The 21,043-nt window shown below is 42.1% G+C and overlaps 1 protein-coding gene across 1 annotated transcript in view; it reads left to right on the top strand.

Moving 5' to 3' along the window:
• Positions 1-8,254: 8,254 nt before the first annotated feature.
• Positions 8,255-21,043, top strand: part of LDB2 (LIM domain binding 2) — a 164,971-nt gene continuing 152,182 nt past the window's right edge. The window contains exon 1 of the mRNA XM_011984101.1: positions 8,255-8,368. The gene's annotated coding sequence lies outside the window, so the exon portion shown is untranslated. The remainder of the gene's footprint in view (positions 8,369-21,043) is intronic.

Below are 21,043 nucleotides of genomic sequence, written 5' to 3' on the forward strand. Positions count from 1 at the left end.
TTTGACTTGTTTCTAAGGCTTTGCTTTTTTCCTGACAGATTAAAATTATTACAGTGTGAGAACATGTGCTTTTTACTTATTTAAGACTCAAATCCATCAACTATCTTAGACAATTATCTTCTCTCTGTCTAATAAAATAAACACGATGATGAGCAATGTTCAAAATGACATTAATTTTTAAAGATACATAGTCACCTGGAAAATCAGTCAGTTCTGCATTTTACTGCAAATCTTCATTTATAAATAGGCACCCATCCTCTGTCTCTTGATGGTTTAACTTAATGCCACTGAAAGTAGAAGAGATTTCTCCAGCTGTCAAGTTGCAGAACTGGAATGAATGTATGTTGTAAAAATTAAGAATAGAGGCCGGGCGCGGTGGCTCACGCCTGTAATCCAAGCACTTTGGGAGGCCAAGGCGGATGGATCACGAGGTCAGAAGATCCAGACCATCCTGGCTAACACAGTGAAACTGTCTCTACTAAAAATACAAAAAATTAGCCGGGCATGGTGGCGGGCGTCTGTAGTCCCAGCAACTCGGGAGGCTGAGGCAGGAGAATGGCGTGTACCTGGGAGGTGAAGGTTGCAGTGAGCCAAGATCGCATCATTGCACTCCAGCCTGGGCGACAGAGCGAGACTCCGTCACACACACACACACACACACACACACACACACACAAATAGAATACAATTCAATAATTTGCTTTATCCTACAGCAAAATTATTGAATTCATTCTTGTTGCTAGGTAACAAATTATAACAAGCCTAATGATTTGATGTAACACCTATGTATTATCTTTCAGTTTTGTAGGTCGGAAGTCCAAATGGGCTCAACTGTGTTCTCAGTTGAGATTCTCAGAAGGCCCAAGTCATGGTTTCAGCTGGGTTGGGCTCTTATCTGTAGGGTCTTGGGGCTATTTTACTTCCAAGCTCATTTAGATTGTTTGAAGAATTCAATTTCTTATGGTTATAGAGCTAAATCCCCAATTTCTTGCTGGTTGTTGGCCAGGGACACCTCTCAGCTTTTGGGAATCACCCACATCCCCTTTATCCAGCCAGGGAAAACCTCTTTCAAATTGAATCCCTTGAACACTTAAAATCTCTCTGATTTCCTCTTCTACAACCAGCCAGAGAAAACTCTCTGTTTTTAAAGGATTCGTGTAATTGGTCCTTTTAAATTTCCCACTTCAAAAATTTCCATATCTTAAGGACTGCTGATTTGGGATTTCATTTACATCTGTAAAATCTCTTTATAGCAGTACCTAGATTTGTATTTTATTGAATAACCAAGGGCCAGTAGTCCTGAGGCACATCTTTGAATTTTGCCTACCACAATCCTATTTTCTTGTGAATTTTCATCTTAATGGTAAATTTCCAGATTTACTACTTAATTGACTTGTGGGTAGGTGTTTCTTTCTTTCTTTCTTTCTTTTTTTTTATATTTTTTGAGACGGAGTCTTGCTCTGTTGCCAGGCTGGAGTGCAGTGGCACAATCTCGGCTCACTGCCAGCTCTGCCTCCTGGGTTCACGCCATTCTCCCACTTCAGCCTCCCAAGTAGCTGGGACTACAGGCACCCGCCACCACGCCCGGCTAATTTTTTGTATTTTTAGTAGAGATGGAGTTTCACCATGTTAGCCAGGATGGTCTCGATCTCCTGACCTCGTGATCCGCCCGTCTCGGCCTCCCAAAGTGCTGGGATTACAGGCGTGAGCCATTGCGCCGGGCCGGGTGTTTCTTTCTTTCTTTGATTGTGTAAGTATTACAGACAATTAATTCTGAAGAGTTAAGAGAATTCAGCCATGTTGCATTGTAGGAGGGTTCTTGTTTGTTGTTTGGTTTTGCTCTCATTTGCATTTTTCTTTCCCCCAGTTCTATATACCATGCAGGTTATTTAAAAAATAGAGAAAGGCTGTGAATACAACAATGCATATGAGCGTGGCTTTGGAGTTGGATAAACCAGGACTGAAACCCATGCTTCTATGCTTACTTGCTGTGTGGCACTGGGCATACCACTTAGCTTTTCTGAGCCTCAATGTTCTCATCTTTAAACTAGAGGGAATGTTTTTCCAGGGGATCTTTGTAAGGGGAGTAAATGAGATAAGTAAGTCCTCAGTGCAGTTCCCTGCAGACCATAAGGACCCTGTAAATGGTGATTATTTTACTATTAATAGCTCACATAGTGAGTTTTAAGAAGACAAGCACTTATGCTCATTGCCAGAGGTGGTCTTGAGATGCAGTTGATAAAACAAAGAGCAGGCTGGAGCAGACGGTGTTTCCCTGCTTCCGTTTCACTGAGTCTAGAGAAAGGTGTCTTCGTTTGCACTGCTATGCAAAGAACACCATAAACTGGATGATTTAAACAACCGAAAAATATTCTTCAAAGTTCTGAAAGCGGGGAGGTCCAGCATTAAGATGCTGGCTCATTTGGTTCCTGGCAAGGATTTTCAGAAGGATGCCTTCTTGCTGTGTCCTGGTGTGACCGAGATCATCTCTCTTGCGTGTCTTCTTATGTGGGCACTAATCCTATTCACAAGGGCTCCGCCTTCATGCATGATCTAATCACATCCCAGAGGTCCCATCTCCAAATACCATTGCACTGGGGACTAGGGCTTCAACACAGAAATTTGGAGGGCATATAAAGATTCCATCTATAGCAGAGAGTGAGAGCTGAAATTCGTTTCATTTAGGAAAAGGGACAAGAGAAAGATGTTCCGAGCAGAAAGGGACAATCTTTCCTGCAGAAATGCAGAGACATAAGTGCCTGAGCTACATCCAGTCTCCCTGCACTGACCCTCTGCTCTGGCGGGGCTGGCACCAGGCATTCCTGATGAAGACCCCTTGCCCACCCCCACCTCTGGCCTTTACTCACATCAGCTCCTCCTTCACGAACACTCCCATCCCCTGCCCCCATCATTTTCTCCCCACGGCCTTCCCTGACCACCCACTCTCAGTGCCCATCACCAGCAGCTATGGAGCGTCGTGTTAAGCGCTGAAGGCAGCTCACAGACATTCAAATCCAATGTCTGCTCCTGTTTCTTATAGATCATGCCATTGTGATCAGGTCACTTAACTTTGCCTCATTGTCCTGACCTTTGAAATGAGAGTAACAACAGTAGTACCCACTTCATAGGGTTGTTGTGAGGATTCAATGAGTTAATATAGGTCACGGATTAGTGCCTGGCCCATAGTAAATGCTAGAAAAATGTTAGCACTCATCACTGTCATTGTCATTTATTATCTTACTGTCAACTCAGAAAAGGTTTCCTCCCTCCCTTCCTGCCTTCCTGCCTTTCTTCCTCCCTTCCTCCTTCCTTCTTTCCTCCCTCCCCTCCTCCTTTCTTCTCTCACTTTTTGTTATTCCCTTTATTTATACACTGACATCACATCAAAAATTAAAAGAATCATTCATTCACAGTCACTCTGATAAAATTGTTTTATTTTTATACATTAAGTTCTTGCACATATGAATAAAAAGGATGAAAATTGAAGACTAAAAAGATTACATTTGCACCATTTATATTTTTAGAAGGCATTATTAACAATTTCATATTTTACATATTCTCAGTTAATTTGTGTATGTATGATTTGTCTCTATAACCTAGCGATGAGGTCAGGGACTTTGTTTTGTATTTCTTAGGTTCCCTACTGTTTAGACTTGAGAAAGCATGATAAATATCACCCTTCATCCCTATATTTGTTTGAAAATAAAAGGACTCAATCAGGTAGAAATAGAAAATTTTCTTTATAGAAGTGAAGTCTAGGTGGGAAAATAGGTTGTTAGATGAGTGGATTAAGTGAGATTTCCCTTATGGGGCTGCAGAGGAGACCATTTTCTCACCGTCATGAGCAGGGGTAACACACCTTCCATCTGCCTCCAGGCCCTGCCCTTGTATACCATATATCAAGATGTATGGAGAAGAGAATGAATCCTTTCTGCAGACAGTTCTCTCCCAAAGAAGAGAGAATAAAACCAAGTTGGATTTTCTTAGTAGCTCCTCCAGAATTTCTCAAATAGCTGATTCCATATTTCTTAGGGTAAAGTGTGAAGGGGGCCCAAGAGTAGTCCAGAGTGTTACTAGGAAAGCTCACTGCACGTAGAATCCCAAGGCCCTGGGCAAGGTCCCCCCTGCACCCCTGAAACTGCACTAGTCCCCAACACTACATTTTGCCTGTCCCATGATCGGGACACACATAAATCAGATACTTGATGAACAACTAGGAGTAAGAATACTCAAAAATCAGTATGTCCAGTCTAATGTATGTCAATTGTACTTCAGTATAGCTGATAAAAAAGAAAATAATTTATCAGTGGGCCTGGTACAAAATAATTGTTTAACAACTAATAACTCTTGAGTTGACCTTTACCTTTACTGTGTTACTGTGAAGAAGATAAGTCCTACAACTATTTGTCTTAAATGCGTCATAATCAAGAAACAGCTTGCTATGCCTCCCACTGCCATTGCTTAGTAGGGGTAGCCAGTCTGTCCTTGGTGCTTCAGATTTGGGGTTGATCTTTGAAATCATTGTTTGCTTTCTCTATCTACTGCTGGTCCTAAGACAATGGGAACTTCCTTTCAAATGGAAGTCACCAATACTGCTCATAATCAAGTTTCAGATGCTGCAGAGAAAGATGGTCTACACACTTAAGTGTCTCTCAGACCCTACAGTGTAAATTTTGCAGAAACCAATATTCTAATTCAGGCAGTTCCAAATTTGGCAAAAATAGGTCTAGCCATTTCCCAGTGTTTCTTAATAGACTAACATGCAGAAATTGAATATTATTTGTGTGGGTTGTATGAAATGAAAACACATGTCCTGGCTTGGCTGAACAGTTTCAGTTTATCTCCATTTTCCTGGCAGCCCATCTGGTTTAGCATTTGTCAGAACAAAACTCTCCCAGTTAAGACAATAAATTACATGAGTGCCTTAATTATATGGAGCAAGACATTTGATCTAAAAACAATACATGTTCTGGAATTACATGGAATTGACTAGAATCTCAGATAGTAAGCTGTTGGATCCTTTCCCAAGGAGGGGTCTTGTCTAATACGAGATCAGAAGAGTCATACTGCTAGGCTGAAGCTCTGAATTTGGGGGATGTGGATTGTAATCCAGTTCTTCTGCCTGATGAATGTTACCTACCTCTGGTCACCTTTCCTGCCCAATCCAGTCATCCCTCTTGCCATTTATCCTTTGCAATTCTTAACCACATACTTCAGAGCTTTTCTCCATTCTGTTTTGTTGATTGTGAATACATTTTTATTTGTTAACATATTTTATGCACATATGCTTATTTGTTTTGCTTTTGTTAGGTTAGCTCAGAAGACCCTTGGCAGCTTGGGAAAGAGGCTCAACTCCCCTGACTGGCTTCAGGCCACCCTGCACTCTATTCATCCTTCTGTTATCCATTCATCCTCTTCTTTCCCAATGCCCCATGACTATTTTCCTCCAGTGCTGATTGGACATGTTAAGAACTTCACAGATATTCACACTATAACTCTAACCCATAGGCACCATCCTCTTCCCACTGAACTATCATCTCCCCACTTAAGGGAACTGAGGTTCTAAGAGTAACTTTAAGGGACTTTCTCAATTCACTGCTCTTAAGCGAGGGCCCAATAATCCAATCTCAACTTGTCTGACTCAGATACCAAAAAGCAGGGTCTCTGTTCTGGCCTCACCATCTAGCACCTGACAGTTCTCACCTCTGCCCTTTGCCCTACTCTCCCATGCATGCAAATCTTACTCACCTTCAATGCCTAAACTCACACTCCACCTTGTCCAAGAACTCTTCCTTGAGTTGGATCTCATCTTCCTCCTTTCTTTTTGGTATTCCTACAGTACTTACAGCTTAGACCATATGTTTTGGTTTGTTTTGTTTCTGAAAGCAAGTGTGCCATTCTTATATCACCCTTGAAACGTGTCTCATTCCTGAGTTCTCATTTGGACTGTACTTTTCTCAAAGGTGGAGATGATTTCATAGAGCTGTTTGTATTGTCAGAAGTTAGTGCATTGCCCTGTTTGTAATCGGTGGTGAATATTGCTTACTGGTTGATAGATTTTTTTTCCTCTTTAGTGTAATTCCCCACAGCACTTGACATTGTGCCTTGCACAGAGCGGGAACTCAATAATGGATGCCTTAATCCAGGACAGGTCTCCAGGGTGTGCCGTGATCTTGGCGAAAGGGCTTCCCCTTAAGATACCTTAGAGCCTTCACAGTCACAGCTGCATTGGATTAACTTTCCACTTTCTAGCAATAATGGAGCTGGAGTAGACACAGAGACAGAATACTTTGCTGTCTTATTCTTTTTCCATCAACATCTTCCAGAATTTTCACATGGTTCCTGAACACTAAGTTAGAAACATACTCCAGGACAAAGCGGGCTAGATGTAGCAACAAAGAAGAAATTCATTTAGATTCAGCTGTAGGTGAAGTGGTTTAACACACAAATACACGCATACACACAACCTCTCCTCCAGGCCCTGCAGTGGGAAATTGAGTGTGTCAGACATGACATTAGTCAGTTACAAAACATTTTTTTCTCTGGCTTCTCCCAATAGAGGCCTTCATGTGGGTATAAAATACTGTTATTATTATTTATAAAAGCTTAAAGGGCACCTACCAATATGCCAAATATTCCCTCTTCCTCTGACAAGTACTTTTGTTTAATCAAGCACAAACAGATACACGTCATTTAGTGGAATTCCATGTAGTCTTATAATAAAGAAATGGGGAAATGTATGCATGAATTAACCGACACCGAAGTTGATTTATTTTTATGTTTCAACATATCGAATTGAATTGTTGCAATGGGAAAAGATACACAGACAGCATACTGATAGATCATTAAAGCTAATATTTTAAAATCTTAAACATATGTTACATGAGTGCTATTAATATATTAAGACATAGATAGTGTTAAAGGTATGAGTGACTTTGGGATCAAGGCAACATAATAAGCACCAAAATATATAATTTTATTTATCTTGATTATTTTTGCAACTAATTAAGAGGGTGTTTTTTTCATTTTGTACTCATTTTGGTCCCATAATTATCTACATTCCTGCCTTTCCCATGAGATTACAAGTTCTATGACAGCAGGAGCTGTGTTTTCTTTTTTTCTTTTTTTAAATAAAAGTGGCTGGCATAGAGATGACCCTCAATGAATCAATTGAAGTACTGTGTCTACGTTAGAGATGTATTTTATTACTGTTTTGTGTTTTGATTTATACTGAAGTCACATGAGGACGTATCATGCCATAAAATAAAATCAGTGCGCATGTGATAAAATTGCATAGAATTAAACACATACTCAAACGAGTGGACAGAAAACTGGTGAAATCTGAATTAAGTCAGGTGTGATGGATGCCAATGGCAATTCCTTGGTTGTCATCTTGTACTATAGTCATGAAAGATGTCGCCATTGGGGAAAACTGAGTGGAAGTGTTTGGGACCCCTTTGGCCTCCTTTCTTGCAGCCACATATAAACCTACCATTATCTCAAAATAAAAGTTTTTAACAAACAAATGATTGCATCTAAGATACTGCGAAGGTGCAGTGAAAATATTTAGATTTGCATACACGAGGTAAAACTTTGAATACCCCAGTGTTCACAGAGCTTCCATGTATGTAAACATGAGAAAATAGGGAATTCGTTTTCAGGTTCCTAGATAATAAAGCAGCTAGTTTGGTATAATAGTTTTGAATAAGAAGAGAAACCAAGCATACTCCCTTAACATGGGTGGGAAATTCACCGAAGAAGAGAGGGGTGTGTGTGTGCTGTCAGTAGATTTTTCTTTCTTTAATTTTTTCTCTAAAAATGACATTAACAACTGTTTACTCAGTGCCTTCTGGGTGCCAGGCACCATGTATTCATAGATCCCAACTGATATAATAGCAAATGCATAAATTGGGGAGCAGACACACCGGTGTTCGAATCCTGGCTTACCAGTTGTCCTTAGCTGTCTTCTCTGAGGCAGTTGTATAACTTCTCAGTTTCCTTAGCTATCACACGCAAGTAATTAATAATCCTCCCCTTTCAAAAATATCATGCTCAGAAATGAACTTATAATAAGCATGGAAGCATCCACCCTAAAGGCCACATAGAGCCCAATCCATGGACACTCAATGAATGATGGGTGCTCCTGAATTATCACTAAGAAAGCTTGGGTCTCTGCTTCTAACACCTCCTCCAGGGCAATTGCTCTTATCTTTGCATCTCAGAGACAAAGAGCACTGTCTTTCTGCAGTTGTGCATTCAGCAGCAGATGCCAGAAGAAACTGCAACCAGCTCTGGGATTCGGAACCAGATGCCTGTGATGGATTATTACAATTTCCTATCATGTAATTGCTTTTCTGTTTGACCAAAGGTACCTCATTTAATCTATTTCTAATTTGTTTTAAGGCGTTAATTCTGGAAACGCGTAAAATGGGAAATATTCTCAGGGAAATCTTTCCAACTTCCTTCCCCAGCACAGCTTCAGTTGTGTTAACATATAAGACAGCACTTGGTAAACACTAAGGTGATATACAAATGTGAGTTGTTCCCATTTTGGTTATTATTGATCTTTGCTCAAATTTCCCCATGGGCTCTCTCAGTGCTCTGGGCACAGATATCCCACAGAATTTAATGGGTCTTTTGATAGTGGAGAAGAAATGTAAAAGAGGGAGAAATGTTCTCATTTTGATATATGTATCCCCATCTTTTCAACAAGCATCTCAGAGCAGGGTAGCCCATGCTTCCTCAACCCTGGCATGTAGCATTTTGAACTGGACAGTTTTTTGTTGGGGTAGGTGCTGTCCTGTGCCTTGTAGGATGTTTAGCAGCATCCCTGGCCTCTACCCACTATATGCCAGTAGCACCCCATCAATTGTGGCAATCAAAAATGTCTCTAGAGATTGCCAATTGTTCCCCAGGAGACAAAAGAAATGCCAGGAGACACTTATTATAATAGCATGGAGAAGGGTGCTCTCCTAACTTTAAGCCCTGTTCCAAACTTTGACAGTCCCTCAAATATAATGGAACAATTTTCAGAGCTAGCGAAAATGTGTTCTTAGACAGAGGGCATATATGAAGCACTGTGAGAAGACCTAAGCCTTTTCCCCATTGTGACCCATTTTAAAAGTGACACACAATCCCACTTCCAAGATCAAACACTGGGGCAGCAGGAATAACCTTGACTTTGGAGTTCTACTACTTCTAATAATTATTCATTTAGTCAACAATTATGGATTAAGTTCCACAGTGTTTTGAACATAGTCTCAGTTTAGTGTGTGCATACTGATAATCTGGAGACCTGGAAACCCTCGAAGGTAAGAAGTCCGGCTGATGTTACAGTCAGATCAATATAAACAACTTCCTGTTTCTAGATTTTTAGCTGATATCTCTCTTGTGAAGTGGATTCATGCCCCTTTCCCTGAAAAGAAAAAGCACAATAATTACTACTCTCTTTTGGAATTACAATCCCATTGGTCACAAACCAGAATCTTCAGTGAGCTGGTGAAAGAAAAGAAGGATGGAGGGAGTAAGGGGGAAAGAAAGAAAGAAGGAACGAGAGAGAAAGAAGAAAGAAAGGAAGGGAAGTAAGGAAAAGATGGAGGGAGGGAGAAAGGAAAGAGAGAGAAGGAGGGAAGGAAGGGGGAAGGAAGAGAAAAAAGATAAGGAAGGAGAGGGGGAAGGAAAAAGAAGGTAAGAAGGAAGGGAAGGAAGGAAGGATGGAAGAAAGGGAGGGAGGAAGAAAAGGAAGGAAAGAAGGAAGGAAGGAAGGAAGGAAGGAAGGCAGGAAGGAAGGAAGGAAGGAAGGAAGGAAGGCAGGCAGGCAGGAAGGCAGGCAGGCAGGCAGGCAGGCAAACAGCTCTTCTCTTCCCTTGAAGAAAACATTCTCTCAGTGTTACTGCAGGGAAAGAGGATCGCTATTGTTTGTGATTTTCCTGACCTGAGAGAGGCACTGTGTTTAATTAGAGATCCGCAGGCCCTGCTTCCATTGATGTTGCCCTGCCTGTAGTTTGGCTCTTTTTTGCCCATAATATATCTATCCGCCTTTGTGCTGTAGCTGCTGCCTAAACAGATTTTCTGTTTTTAATAAGGAGCAAGAAAGTCTTGTAGTCGTTCCCAGTAGTATAGTTTAAAAAAGAAACTAGAACACAAGAAAGTAAGGGCTCAGTTCCCATTTAACTCTTGCCTCTCTGGGCAAGGGTTGAGCTAGGGCTTGGTTTCCTGAACCCACCCTTGGCTCAGATGGTGCCAGTGAACTTTCAGCAGCTCCTCTCCAGCCTTTTTTCCCATCTGTTCCCTTCCTGCAACCTAGCCATAAGAGAATGTGGGTATTGGAGACACCTGCATCCTGGGAATCAGTAGAGTTAGGGGTTAGACTTGCAGGCTCTGAACCCAAGCTGAATTGGCTTCTAATAGATTTCTGCCACTCACACACTGTGTGACCTTCAGTGAGTTGGTTAGTATCTCTAAGACTTGGTTGCAATGAAAATGGGGATGATAGTCATACCTCCCTCACAGGGGGTTGCTCCAAGTGATGAATGAGGAAACATCTTTAAGGCACCTGGTAAGTGCTCAGTAAAGGGTCATGGTTGCTGTTGTTATTACCAGGGTGTGTTCTGTCACTGGAGTCTAACTCTTCTCCATGCACCTGTCCAGGGAGCCAGGAGGCAGCTCTGGAAATTGCATCCCAGCGGACTCCAGGCAGCATTTTTCCTGCTGAGATAAATAAATCGGTGAATCATTAAAATGAAGCCAATTCAGTTGCAGCCCACTTTCATTCTGTGTGGAAAGCAACTATTACTTCTTGTGCCTGGGTAGTGTAATTTCATTACAGTCCCAGTCACCCAGCTGCTTGTGGAGGAGCTCTCGGTGGATGGTTAATGAGATGTGGTGGCATTGTTTGGCTTTGTCAGGACCCCCAAGCCATTGTAGAGTTTGCAGTGGTATGGACCGAGCCCAGAGTAAGGGAGGGACTGGACTCCATGATCCACCTACCTGGCCCCTTCTGACTCCAAAAGGTCTGAGTTCTATGTCCAAGTTCCCATCAATGTTGGCATCAGAGGCTCATCCATTTGCACATTCTAAGCCCAGGATTCTAATTGTTGGTTTGTTTCACTCTCTGGGGAATTGGCTGAGCTGCTGGACCGGACCAGGCTTGGGCTCTGACTGCTGAGACAGTAGGGACCTGGAGGGACAAAGGCAGGTAAGCTGAGGTTCCTGGGGGCGAGAGTAGCCTGCACGTCAGGAGCCAGAGGCTGAATGAAACAGTTTTTACATGGAGTATCTTATTTCCCCCTCACAACAAACCTGGGAGACTAGCTTTTTACACATGAAGAAACTCATGACGGACTGAAAGGGAAATGTGATTCTAAGTACCCCAGAAAAGAGATTTGCAAGGATTATTCTTCAAGGATACACATGACGAATGATGCTCACATGGTTGAAGTACTCTCAAGGGTATACCTAGATTTTAATACCCCCCACTTCCAAATTTTAAGAGGGAGTTAAACAAATTGGGTTTAAGCTCTAAGCACTTGTTTTTTTTTGTTTTTTTTTTGTATGTGCTATTTTAAAAAGAATTTTCTTCCAAGCACTTGAGTAATAATATCATCCAGTTAAAGATCTGTTTCTGAATATGGCACAGATAAGACAGGCTGTGGGTTCTACAGTTCCCCACACACCAGCTGTAACTAATTCCTTCTTTGTCATGTAGAAGCAGATCACAAATCAGGTGACAATGGCAGGGTTACAGGTTCAAGATAATCTATGCAAGGCTCTTAGCATACAATTGCATATTGTAAACACTCAATAAATAACAATAGCTAATTCATATACCCCTTATTACATGTCAAGCTGTCTCTTATGAACGACATATATTTAACTAATTCAACCACTATAAAACCTTTTTCAGACAAGTACTATTATTATCCCCATTTTATAGATGAGGATATTAAAACATAGGATAGTTAAGTAATTTGCCCAAGGCCGTGCAGGCAGAATAAACTGAGGCAGGTTTGGTTTAACCCTGTGGTCCTTAACTGTTTCTATGCATTATGTCATGTTTTATTGTGAACTTGAATTGGCTCTATTTTATTTATTTATTTATTTCATAACTAGTTCTAAATTTTGGAACTTAACTATTGTTATTAGTGTGTTGACTGTAGATGCTTCACAGATCACTTTGTGGCCAAAGTGTTAGGGCATCACCCTTGAGAAATGTTGCCTAGTGCCCAGCAATGAGCCTAATGGTGGGGACTTAATATTTGTTTGTGAATAAATGCAGCACTCAGCCTCTGAAATAGGACATTCATAGAAAGAAGGAAAGAGACATCTTCAGAAGCAGAAGAAAGTGATAGATATTTGGTGCCTATATCTACCAAAGGTAGGTACCAAGTATCTAAGTGACATACAGAAGATAGTGATAGATTGGCTTGTACCAGTAGACTGTCCTTACATACTGGTTCTACATGAGGACTGACTACAAGGAGTGCTGATCACAAGCTGCCTGACAAAGATTTCCAGTGTTGGGCAGCAGAGTAGATCTCTATGTTTGGTTCAACTCTTCATCAATGATTTAGATCAGAGATTGGCAAATCTCTGACCAAAAAAGAGATTTTCTATGAAGGACCAGACAGATAATATTTTAGGCTTTGGAGACCCTTAGATTTCTCTCACAATTACCCAACTCTAGCATTGTACCATGAAAGCAGCCATGGATTATTTTTCAATAAACGTGCATGACTATGTTCCAATAAAACTTTATTTGTAAAACCAGGCAAGGGACCAGTCTAATGAGATAGAACTCCAACGAGTTTGCTGATCTCTGATTTAGATCAAGACACAGGCAGAGTGATTACACTGGCAATGACAAACATTTGGGAAAGAGGGCTGGATGAAATGTGAATGAGGAAAGTGAAGGTTCATTAAGCTCTCCATGGAACAGGACAAACTCAGGTTTTAAATATTAGAAATTGTGTGACTAGCTGGATTGGAATTCTGGCTCTGTCACTAATTAGTGTGTGACCTTAGGCAGATTACTAAAGTAACTTCACCTTTCTGACTCACATGTGTTTTCCATAAAATAGAGACCATTCTTAACCTTCCTCTGTGGATCCATGTAAAGATCAAAATATATTACTATATTTGTCAACATATATGAGATGCTTTTTAAGTATAAAAGGATAAAGGTAGACTCCTCCATTTATCTTTTAGAAAATAATTAACAGGGTTATAGGCTGGAAGAACTTGATTAAAAATCGGCGTCCAGATTTTAGTGGACTGAATCAGCCATGTGGCCTGGCTTCACCAGAGGCAACTGTACCTGTCTCTGGAGGAGCTGAGATGAAGGGAACTGATAGCTCACAGCCCAAACCAATGAGCAGCCAGGAGGGTAGTGCAGGCAGAACAGCATAGCATAGGACAAGGAACAAGAACTGGAGCTGGAATCCCACTTCTATCACCTCTTGACCATGAGGTCATGGTCAAATTACATAATCATTCTGACCTTCAGTTCCACGTCTAAGAATAACATCTTGCTTACAATATTGTGAGGTCCCTGGTAGATGATTCTTGCTTTAGTTGCTCAATATTCATTCTCCCCTTTCTGGTATCAGCTCCCCACTCTTAGTTTTCCTCTGAGCACCACCTAAGCTTATGCTCAGTCTGTAAAGCTCAGGGGGATTGACCCCATTTCCTAGTATAGAGATAAGCATGTGACCCAAGCCAGACCAGCGGGAACCATATCCAGCACTGCAGCAGGAGCTATTGGAAAAGAGAAGCTCTTTTTTTCTGCTCCAAATGGGAAGCCAGAATGTAGGTCTTGAGCACTGGGGGAGTCAGCCTTAGAGGAGGCCAAGATGAACTAAGGCAGAGGTGAGACAGAGAACAAAGAAGACAGAGCTGTAATGACTTTCTTTGCTGCACCTAAATCTAACTGCACCTAAATCTCTTGAGTTTTCAGTTGCATAAGAAAATACATCTCTGCTGAGGCTGTTTTGATTTATGCTTCTGTCACTTGCTCTAAAGAATCTGGAGTAATAGAACATGCAGTGTAATTAGTACACTGCCTGGCACGTAGTAAGGGCTCAGGATAATATAGCTTTTATGCTTCTTATTTGTGAAAGTATTTCATTAAAAAAATGCTGGAGGGATGTTAGAAAACAAAAGTGTAGTGGCCTTCATGGCATGTGAACAGAAACTTGGTGGTCTAGAAATGCGCCTGCAGAGGAGAGAAATGTAAAAGGAGGGAAGAGGCTTAGCCTGGGAGACAGCAGGATTTGAAGAGACTGAGAGCTATCACGGAGAGGGATTCACCTTGTGCTATGTTGCCCCAGAAGGCAGAACTCCAGCCAAGTCAGGAGTTTCTCTAGGCTAAGCTCCTCAACCAGGAGGGGAACAGGCAGTTTCAGAGCAGTGATTGTGTCCATCCAGGCTCTGGGGTCACCTGGAATCAACACTTTGCCAAAGTGTTTTTCAAGCCATTTTGACCATGACCCACAGTAATAAACATATTTTACAAGTGACCCAGTACAAGTATATATATATTTATCATATGTATATATCTGATTAAAAATTTATGAAACTATCCTTTTAGCATATGAAATGCATTTTAACTTTCTAGTCTACTCTATTTAAATTGTACATTTCATTTTTTTTAAAGATGTTGGTCTTGACCCAGTAATTTGAATTCATGAACTCGATTGGATCCCAGCCTGTATTTGAAGAATTCTGTTATATAGGATATTCTTGTCTGGGATGAGAGATTGTGGTGATGGTGGAAGATGAGCAGAGGCCCAGGGTGAGAGGGAAGGTGAATGGCCACATATGCCATGCCATGACCTTCCATAACATACAAGTGCACAGAGCATGCCAAGCCTGAGGCCAGTCCAGGGACAGCTGTGTGAGGTGCAGGCACATCTGGTCCCTCAACCCTATTCAGGCAGAAGTTGCTAATTGATCCCAGCAATCCTTTTCTCCAGGCCTGAGCGTGCCTCTGAATCCTTCTCAACCTGTCTGTCTATGCTGTTGCTCCCCGTGAGTAAACCTATTGCCATCCTTGAGTCAGCCTTGCAGATGAGCAAAATGGAGATTCTGTGCATTGCATGCATTTGGAGTTTGGAGCTCTGCCTAGTTTTCTGTAGTTCTCTTTGACTCCTGCCTTCTCCTGTTTTGCAGTGGGTAGAAGCAACAGGTGTAGCAGGAGCATCAGATGGAGAATCAGGAGATCCCAGGTCTGCTAGAAACTAGCCAAATTGCCCCACCTCTAGAGTTCAGTTTCCTCAGCCCTAAAATGAAAATGATAATGGCACATTGCCCCATGGGCTTGTCAGGAGGATGGTGTAGAACATCCCAGGTAAAGAATGTCACCCAGGGCTCCGTGCACTGCAAGGACTCGGCACATGCTAACTTCCTTCCCCTTCTCACTGTCTGAAGTTCAGGAAACAATGAGAGACCCCATGGTGTGATGAAAATACCTTTCCTTGGTTCTGGAAGATACTGGTTCAAGATCTTTTGAGAACAGTCAGCAGCGCCAGGCAAGAGCAGTCTTCTCCCTGTCTCTGTGTGTCATTTGGCAAATCACCCACACTCTCTGTGCATCCCTTTATCCTCTTAAATAAATATATAAGGTTCAGGTGGCCCTTGACAGTCCCAGGTGCTCTGCACTGATGAACTTAATCCAGCAGATAGACATAGCGTTCAGAAGGTTAACCAATCACCCTCTGCATACCCTCACCTTTCCATTCCCCCACCCTGTTCAAAAGAGAATTCCTTGAGCCAACCAATATGGAGGGAATAAGGTCTTTTTCTTTGTCTGTTTTCCTCCATTTTAAAAAACTACAATGAGGCTCTGTCAGAAAACAACTGTTGCCTGTTCTGTCCAAATCTAGTCAAGGGGGAAAAACTGCAGTGTCGCTTTTGGACTGGCACACGTCCAATTTGTTGTCATTCACATACCACGATTCTCTTCATTTTTTACATTCTGCAAAATATTGTGAATTGTCTTTCCAAGGGCCTGTCTCCACAAAACTGTTACCTCGCAGCGGGTAACTGGGGTGAGGCCACAAACAGCATAAAACCCAAGCTTCTATGGACACCCCTGCCGCAGAGGCCGGGTGGAACCCTGGTTCTCTTCAGCAGGAAGCAAGACTTGAAGAACGAGCAAAGAAGTAACTGGCTTAGAGGGCAGGAAGCTCATGTTTATTCCACATGCAGCAGCAGCCTGGTTGCTTCCAGAGGCAGAAAATGGAGCATGAGGGAAGAGTCGCTACCGTTGTGAGGCTGCAGTTTGGAGGACAGCTGCAGGCTCACGAGGCTTCCTTTCTTCTCAGCGTAGCCTTTTTTTTTGCCTTCTGATTCTGCCTTGAGCAGCACTCTGGGACAACAGCTAGCTTGGTGAGGCTCCATCTCTTGATTATTGCTCCCATGTGAGCCAGAGAAAGGAAAATAAAAACACCTGTAACCTGCGCATAGCGCGAGCTTGTCCTATGGATTTTGATAAAATGCAGCCCTATTGTGCTTTCCATTATCTCTTTAGGTTTCTATGGGGTAGTTTCTGTTTCATGTCGCAGCTATAACAAAGTACCACAGTCCAAGCTGCTTAAAACCGCAGAAATGTACTCTGTCACAATTCTGCAAGCCAGAAGACTAAAATCAAGGTTTCGGCAGCGTTGGTTGGTTCCTTCTGAGGGCTCTGAGAGAGACCGTTCCAGGTCCCCGTCCTGGCTTCTTGTGTTGCAGTCAATCTTCAACATTCCGGGGCTTGTAGCTGCATCACTTCAATCTCTGCCTCCTTCTTCACATGGCCTCCTTCACTGTGTCTTTGTCTATTTTCCCTTCTCTTCACCTATAAAGACTTGTCATTAGATTTAGGGCCTGCCCCAGTCCAGGATGATCTCATGTTGATTCTTTTTTTTTTTTTTTTTCTTTTGAGACGGAGTCTCACTCTGTCACCCAGGCTGGAGTGCAGTGGCCGGATCTCAGCTCACTGCAAGCTCCACCTCCCGGGTTCACGCCATTCTCCTGCCTCAGCCTCCCAAGTAGCTGGGACTACAGGCGCCCGCCACCTCGCCCGGCTAGTTTTTTGTATTTTTTAGTAGAGACGGGGTTTCACCATGTTAGCCAGGATGGTCTCCATCTCCTGATCTCGTGATCCGCCCGTCTCGGCCTCCCAAAGTGCTGGGATTACAGGCTTGAGCCACCGCGGCTGGCCTTTCAAGTTGATTCTTAATTACATCTGCAGACACCCCTTTTTTTTTTCCACTTAAGGTCACATTTACACGTTCCAAATGGACATGTCTTTTAGGGGCTACTATTAAAACTTGTTATAACAATTTTTTTCTCCCCCCTGTCCTGGAGAATGCTAGCCACATCTTTTCTGCTCATGCTCAGGTAGGATTCAGCCACTTTAAGTTACCAACAGAGTCTCAATTTAGTAACTAGAATATCTACTTCTGGGCTGGGCACGGTGGCTCACGCCTGCAATCCCAGCACTTTGGGAGGCTGAGGCGGGCAGATCATGAGGTCAGGAGATCGAGACCATCCTGGCTAACATGGTGAAACCCCGTCTCTACTGAAAATACAAAAACTTAGGTGTGGTGACAGACACTGTAGTCTCAATTACTCGGGAGGCTGAGGCAGGAGAATCATTTGAACCTGAGAGGAAGAGGTTGCAATGAGCCAAGATCGTACCACTGCACTCCAGCCTGGGCAACAGAGCAAGACTCTATCTCCAAAAAAAAAAGAAGAAAAAAAAAAGAATATCTGCTTCTGGGGAACTGATGAAGCTTGATCTTTTGGAGTTAGATCTTCCCTCCTCTGTGGCTCAGACCCGATCCAAACTGGAGGCTGCAGTGGGGAAGGAAAACACTGTTCTTTTTACTCTTTTCTGCTCACCTTCTTTCTCCCCTCTCCCAGACAGCTGCTGTTTCACTCTTTGCCGGAGTCTAAGGTAGGTGAGGTGCGAATGATGGGGTAGTTCATACTTGGCTGAGTAGCTTTGTATTATCTGGGTCTGGCAAATATTTGAAGTGGAGATCCTAGTTAGGCCTAGCCAATGCAGAAAGTACATCTGTCCTTCCATAGGAGCTTTGGAGGTTCCTGTGTGTTTTCTGTTCATCCCCTTTCTCCCTCTTGCAGTTGTCTTGACCCAAGGTTGATGCATCTGGTTCCTAAGCCTTGGCAAGGTTGATGCATCTGGTTCCTAAGCCGACACCCCAAACAAGCAGAGAGTACAAGTGTGCACCTATTCCACATTCATTACAATGCAGGCACCTGAAAGGTGGGGAAAGAATGGAAGGTAATTCAAATCAATCCATTGTTTTATGCCTTGTGGGAAGGCTTGTCCCCCAGGAATGTAAACTTAACTAGGGAGATTTTTTTAGTAATCACATTTACAAAAGTAATGAAGCTATTGGATGGTCTTTTTTGATTTAAAAACAAACAGACTCATGATAACTAATTAAATGGAGAATCAAGAACCGTTTCATAGTTCAGATCAACACTGGGGTCTTAGTTCCTACCCACGTCTTCACTTTGGTGTTCCTGACTCTGTCAAGTGTCCTACTACCCCTGCCATCCTGCCCTGACCAAATTTTGTGTTCCATATTGTCTTAGTCCCTTCAGGTTACTATAACAAAATACCATAAACTGGGTGGCTTATAAACAACAGAACTTTATTGTTTACAGTTCTGGAGGCTACAAAGTCCAAGATCAAGGCACCTGCAGATTAAGTGTCTAGTGAGGGCCAGCTTCCTGGTTCAGACAGTATCTTCTCTCTGTGTCTCTACATGGTGGAAGAGGCAAAGCAGCTCTGTGAAGCCTCTTTAAGAAAGGCTCTAGTATCATTCATGAAGACTCTAGCTTCATGATCTAATCACCTCCCAAAGACCTAGCCTCCTAATACCATCATCTTGGGGGTTAGGATATGAATTTTGGGGGACACAGACTTTCAGACTATAGAACACATCTTTTCCAATTCCCTTCTTTTCTCTCTCTCTTTTATTGAAACTTAACATTGCTTTGTCCCTCCACCCTTTAGCTCTCTGCCAAGTATGCTGGGAGGAAATTGTGAATAGCTTATATCAGTCTGTGTTAATGTGTGGTCATTACTTGGACTGTCTTTTCCAGGGTGATAGCTGTCACTAGAGGAAATTGTGCAATCCTAAAAGACAGATTCTACTCATTGGAATTGCCTGAGAATTTATTCCCTTCAACTTGACAGTCTTGGAGGCTTAGATTGTGTATCAGGTCAAAATGGGATAAATTAGAATCTATCTATGTAGTTACGATAATGAGAAACTAGCATGGCAAGTTTCATTCTAAAAGATCTTAGATTACAAATAGATATTTTTCTTAGAAGCAGCTGTTTATTTACTGGCTACCCTGTGCTCAACACCAAGGACACAAAGGTAAACAGGCTACCATCTTGCCTTCAAGGAGCTTCATGGAAACATGCATTGTGCTTTGAAACACAACCATCCAAATCATATTTGCACATGTCATAAAGGTGATGTAGAGGAGGCTGAGTCACCAACCATTTACATCTATGAAACTGATGAACTATCGGGTTGGAAAAGTCAGGCAGTGGTGTGCTGGAGCCAACTTTCATGATTGTTTATGACTGCCAATTATGAGCCTCTCTTCCCAACTCTGTACTCAGTTATGTCCCAATTAATAGCTTGAAATCAGCCATGGTGGGAGAATTTACACCATAGAAATTGGTAAGTGCTTATAAATCAGATAAATCAGGGCTTCTTTTTGTTTCTAGAGAACCAAATGTTAAACATTTACCAGCACACCACAAAAGTCAGGCTAGGGCTTTCTTCTTCTGACTTTCATTTTGACTGCCAATTCACTTTAGAGTGAACCATTTAGCATCTTGGTGCCCAGAAAAATCCCATATGCTTTTAGGAAAGCTGTGAGAACCAAAGAAAGTATTCATAAGGAAGTGCTTTGAGCTCCCTGGAAGAAAAGCTTTATTTTCTTTATTCTTTGATGCCAGGAAACAAATATTTGGAGTGGTTCCATGATTCTTTCAGGATCCTGCAAGAGTCAGTAGCAGATTTTAGGGGAAGGAGTGTTCTCATTCATTTGTTATTATAATGTTCCAAATGATTCTATTTTTCAAGGAAAATAAAACTATATAACATATTTGTATTAGTCCATTTTCACACTGCAGTGAAGAAGTCCCCAAGACTGGGTAATCTATAAGGAAAAAGAAGTTTAATGGACTCACATTTCCACATGGCTGGGGAGGCCTCACAATCATGGTGGAAGCCAAAGGAGGAACAAAGACGCGTCTTACATGGCAGCAGGCGAGACAGCATGTTCAGGGGAATTGCCCTTTATAAAACCATCAGATCACATGAGACTTATTCACTATCATGAGAACAGCACACACACACAAAAAAACTTGCCTCATGATTCAATTACCTCCCACCGGATCCCTCCCATGACACATGAGGATTATGGGAGCTACAATTCAAGATGAGATTTGGGTGGGGACACAGCCAAACCATATCAATATATGAGTTTAACTTTAAAATCTTCCTGTTCGTTATGATTGGATGATATATTTTTACCAGATATTAATTTTTGCAAGGCACTGTGTGGGAGAAGGTGGACTTTACAAAAATTAGGAATGGGAGAACAGGGATTTCAGAAGCTGATGTCCAATATTTATTTTGTAGCTACTTTCTGCACTAAGCTTTGTTTGAGTTATTGTCATCTTTCAACAAATGATTACTGAGTATCTTCTGTGTTTGGTTTGGAGCAAAAGTCAATAGGATACCAATTCTCAGGGCAAGGTAGGATGTGAGAAAGGGCCAGGGTCCAATGAGTAGGGACTGAAGGAATGGGCACTGTGGTGAGGAATGGCATGTGTGGGGTAGAAACCAAGCTATTCAAAGGCAAAATGTAAACAGAAAGGTATTTACAAAGATAATTTGCATAGAATTAATGCTGAGTTTTCTGGCAATCAGTTGCCCTCTTTTCTTTCACCTGTGCCCTACAGAAAGGGAAAAGACATACTTGGAATGCTAGAATGAGACCA

This window comes from Mandrillus leucophaeus, unplaced genomic scaffold (assembly GCF_000951045.1).
Source record: "Mandrillus leucophaeus isolate KB7577 unplaced genomic scaffold, Mleu.le_1.0 Scaffold261, whole genome shotgun sequence".
In the NCBI taxonomy this organism is placed as follows: Eukaryota; Metazoa; Chordata; class Mammalia; order Primates; family Cercopithecidae; genus Mandrillus; species Mandrillus leucophaeus.